This window comes from Canis aureus, chromosome 27 (genome assembly GCF_053574225.1).
Source record: "Canis aureus isolate CA01 chromosome 27, VMU_Caureus_v.1.0, whole genome shotgun sequence".
NCBI classification, from domain to species: Eukaryota; Metazoa; Chordata; class Mammalia; order Carnivora; family Canidae; genus Canis; species Canis aureus.
In genome coordinates, this window is record NC_135637.1 from 19,775,419 (window position 1) to 19,779,994 (window position 4,576).

The 4,576-nt window shown below is 46.5% G+C and overlaps 1 non-coding gene across 1 annotated transcript; it reads right to left on the bottom strand.

The window, feature by feature from the left end:
- Nucleotides 1-4,162: 4,162 nt before the first annotated feature.
- On the bottom strand, nt 4,163-4,303 carry LOC144300101 (U4 spliceosomal RNA). Its single transcript, XR_013366741.1, has one exon. It is a non-coding gene; the product is annotated as a U4 spliceosomal RNA (small nuclear RNA).
- Between the last annotated feature and the right edge of the window lie 273 nt (nt 4,304-4,576).

Sequence of the window (4,576 nt, forward strand, 5' to 3'; positions counted from 1 at the left end):
CAACTGAGCCACCCAGGCAGGCCCCCACCAAGGATATTTATATTGGGACACCTGGGTAGCTCAGCGGTTGAGCCTCTGCCTTTGGCTCAGGGTGTGATCCAGGGGTTCTGGGATCAAGTCCCACATCGGGCTCCCCCACAGGGAGCCTGCTTCTCCCTCTGCCTGTGTTTCTGCCTCTCTCTGTGTCTCTCATGAATAAATAAATAATCTTTTAAAAAAGGATATTTATATTGAAATTTCAGCCTCTGGGTAGCACTTCTGGCTCCTCTTGAAGTTTTTTTCAAGATTTTATTCATTTATTCATGAGAGACACACAGAGAGAGGAAGAGACATAGGGAGAGGGAGAAGCAGCCTGCACGCGGGGAGCCTGATGCAGGACTGGATGGATCCGGGACCCCAGGATCAGGCCCTGGGCCAAAGGCAGGCACTAAACCGCTGAGCCACCCAGGGATCCCTCCTCTTGAAGTTCTTAATCAATGTGGAGTCTCTAGGATGCCCCCCATTTTGCTTCCCAGGATCCTCCTTTAAGCAATTTTCACCCCCCTCTTTTTTCCATCATGTTCGCTCAGTTCTGATACATTAGCTTATCAGGGGACTCTTATCAACTTCCTGCGACCACAGGTCCTGAATGCAGGACATCCCCCAACCCCTATTCTGGGTTCCAGAGAAGGAGTGACATTAATTTATCTTACTCAGCCAGATGTGATGACTGATCAGGAAGTAGTTTAAGAAGGTGGTCATGGAAAGCAAAGGGCTTTTAGTATCAAATGGTTCCTAGGGCAAGTGTTCATTCCACAGATTACTGATGACTTTTACAGTAGAGACAGAGCAGTTACTGTCTTAACCAGGCGATTAAATTCAGCATCACAGACAGTGGAAGATGTGGTACAAAGTTCACAGAATCACCCTTCAACTTCTCTTGAATCTAATCAAGCCAGGAAGTCTTGGTTACAGGAAATATATGGTGATAAAGGAATATGTTAATCAACACCTCCCGGGGATAGGATCAGATGAAGTCAGAATGTGGAACTTCTACAAGATATCTGTCTTGGGCTTTTCAAAAAAAATATATCAGTATAATGAAGGAAAGAAAAAAGGCAGACAGACTTTGTCTAGATTTTAAAAGACCACACATGGAAAGTAAAATGATGCAGCCACTCTGCCAAATAATCTGGCAATTTGTTACAAAACTAAACATGTAATTTCCCATATGGCCCAGATAATCAAAACTTTATGCTCACACAAAACTTGGAATTGTTTTTTATTTTTTCTTCTTCTTTAGTAAGCTCTATGCCCAGTTCGGGGCTTGAACTCATGACCCCAAGATCAAGAGTCACATGCTCTACTGACTGAGCCAGCCAGGGGCCCTTGCTCACATGGAACTTGTACACAAATGTTCTTAGGAGCTTTACTGGTGACAGTAAAGTACTGGAAGCAACCCACATGTCCTTCAGTGGGTGAATGGTTGAACACTCTGGTACTTCCATAAACAGAATACTACTCAATGAGAGAAAGGAATGAACAAAATATTGATACATGCAACAACCTGGATGGACCTCAAGGATGTTATATTTGGTGAAAAAAGTTAATCTCAAAAAATCACATACCCTGGGACGCTTGGGTGGCTCAGCGGTTGAGTGTCTGCCTTCAGCTCAGGGCGATTCCCCCTCCTTCCCAGGATCAAGTCCCTCATCAGGCTCCCTGGGAGCCTGCTTTTCCCTCTGCTGTGTCTCTGCCTCTCTCTGTGTGTGTCTCTCATGAAGAAATAAATAAACCTTAAAAAAAAATCACATACCCTATGATTCCATTTATATAGAACTCTGGAAAATACAAAGTCTAGTGACAGAAGAGAGTGGGGGAAGAGATGAGAGGTGGGGATGGTTTACAAAGGAACATGAAATTTTGGAGGAGCGATGAATGTGTTCACTATCTGGATCACAGTAATGGTGTCATGAGTGCACAAGTTTCAAAACTTAGAAAATTGGGTGCTTTAAATATGTGTAGTTTATTGAATGTCAATTATAACCCAATAGAGTTATTATTATTATTTTTTAAATGGAATGGGGGGAAATCCCTGGGTGGCGCAGCGGTTTGGCGCCTGCCTTTGGCCCAGGGTGTGATCCTGGAGACCTGGGATGGAGTCCCCTGTAGGGCTCCCTGCGTGGAGCCTGCTTCTCGCTCTGCCTGTGTCTCTGCCTCTCTCTCTGTCTACTGTGAATAAATAAATAAAATCTTTTTTTTTTAATTTTTATTTATTTATGATAGTCACAGAGAGAGAGAGAGAGAGAGAGAGGCAGAGACAGAGGCAGAGGGAGAAGCAGGCTCCATGCACCGGGAGCCTGATGTGGGATCCGATCCCAGGTCTCCAGGATCGCGCCCTGGGCCAAAGACAGGCACTAAACCGCTGCGCCACCCAGGGATCCCAATAAATAAAATCTTAAAAAAAAAAAAAAAAAATTGGAATGGGAGGGCAGCCCCACAGGCCCAGCGGTTTGGCGCCATCTTCGGCCCAGGGTGTGATCCTGGAGACCCGGGTTCGAGTCCCACATCGGGTTCCCTTCATGGGGCCTGCTTCTCCCTCTGCCTGTGTCTCTGCCTCTCCCTCTCTATCTGTCATGAATAAATAAATAAAATCTTTATTTTTTTTAAGATTTTATTTATTTATTCATGATAGTCACACACAGAGAGAGAGGGAGGCAGAGACACAGGCAGAGGGAGAAGCAGGCTCCATGCACCGGGAGCCCAACGTGGGATTCGATCCCGGGTCTCCAGGATCGCGCCCCGGGCCAAAGGCAGGTGCCAAACCACTGCGCCACCCAGGGATCCCTAAATAAAATCTTTAAAAAAATGGAATGGGAGAACGGTTTCTGTGAGAATTAAATGAAATGAAGCATATTATGCACTTTTTGTGTAGTGTGGCATATGGGAAGTGCTCAATAGTGGCTGTCGGAATTTGACTGGTGTTCTGAATGGCTCCATCACATTTTCCTGCTTATTTTCTTCAGAGCACTGAAATAATCTGTAATTTTCCTAGCTTATCTCTTCATTTACTTATTTATGGTCTGTCTCAAGACTGAGCTCCAGGGAGCAGGACTGCGTCTAATTTACTGCTGGGGCAGTTTTCCCCAGGGCCGCCCGGAACCAACAGATGCCCTTTCACTACCTTCGCCCTTAACCACATCCTTTTGCTTACAGACCAGAGAAGTGTTTGATGGGTGTTGGCCCACGCGTGTCCAGCTGGATCTGCTATGCACAAGGGTAGGCCTCTCGGAGGCTTCTGTCCCGGGACACCCCTGGCCTCCCTCCAGGCAGCTGGGGTAGTGGAATCCAGCACACCACTGGAGGTGAGGTGACTTGGTTTCAAGAACAGCTCCTGGAACTCCACAATGGAACCTGAGTAAGTGTGCTAGGTCCGTTTTCCCGGATTGCTTTAAAAAGCATTTGGATAAGAGAATTGCGCATTCTCCTATTTTTTGCAAATCTTTCAGAACAGGATGAGTAAGTGTATCGTGTCCATTTTCCCCAAATGCTTTAAAAAGTGTTTGGGTAGGGATTGCCTGGGTAGCTCAGCGGTTGAGTGTCTCTCAGGGTGTAATCTCAGGGTCTGGGACCCCGGATCGAGTCCCGCATGGGGCTCCTTGCGGAGAGCCTGGTTCTCCCTCTGCCTCTCGTGAATAAATGAAATCTTAAAAAAAAAAAAAAAAAAGGCGGGGGGGGGGGGGGGGCAGCCCGGGTGGCTCAGAAGTTTAGCGCCGCCTTCAGCCCGGGGCGTGATCCTGGAGATCCAGGATCGAGTCCCACGTCAGGCTCCCCGTGTGGATCTTGCTACTCCCTTTGCCTGTCTCTGCCTCTCTCACTCATGAATAAATAAATAAAATCTTAAAAAAAAAAAAAAAATGGGTAAGAGAATTGCACATTCTCCCACTTTCTCGCAAATCACAGCTTCACAATGGTATTGTTCATCTCAAATCAACAACAAAATAGCAAACTTACTTCTTTATTCGGCGTTGACAGTCCGCACGATGTGTAGCCAAATAAGCTGAACTTTCCCGGCGCAAACACAGCCAGGAGGAAAAGTAAAAGGCGAAAAAGCCACCAAACTACCTAGTTCATTCTCAACGCCTAAAGCTTCCAAGCTTTCTTTTCAGACAAAAATATTCAGTCTCCGTAGAGACTGTCAAAAATTGCCAATGCCGACTATATTTCAAGTCGTCATGGCGGGGTATTGGGAAAAGTTTTCAATTAGCAATAATCGCGCCTCGGATAAACCTCATTGGCTACGATACTGCCACTGCGCAAAGCTGGGGAACGTGAGCACGCACCCTGCTCCCCCACGGATGACAACGGCCTTTGCACTGAGGGTGAGCGACTGCCGGCGAGTTCGTGGATATGACGCGTTCTGCTTCCAGCAATTACATTCGAGGTCTGTCTGCACGGGAGGCTTCCTGTTGTTCGATCATCTCGTGTCGAACATTCAGATTTTGGAAACGGGAGTGCATCCGCTGCGAATGCTGGGTAATATTATGCAAATCTTCATGACATCACAGAGACGGCCAGGTTAGTTGAATTTTGAGTA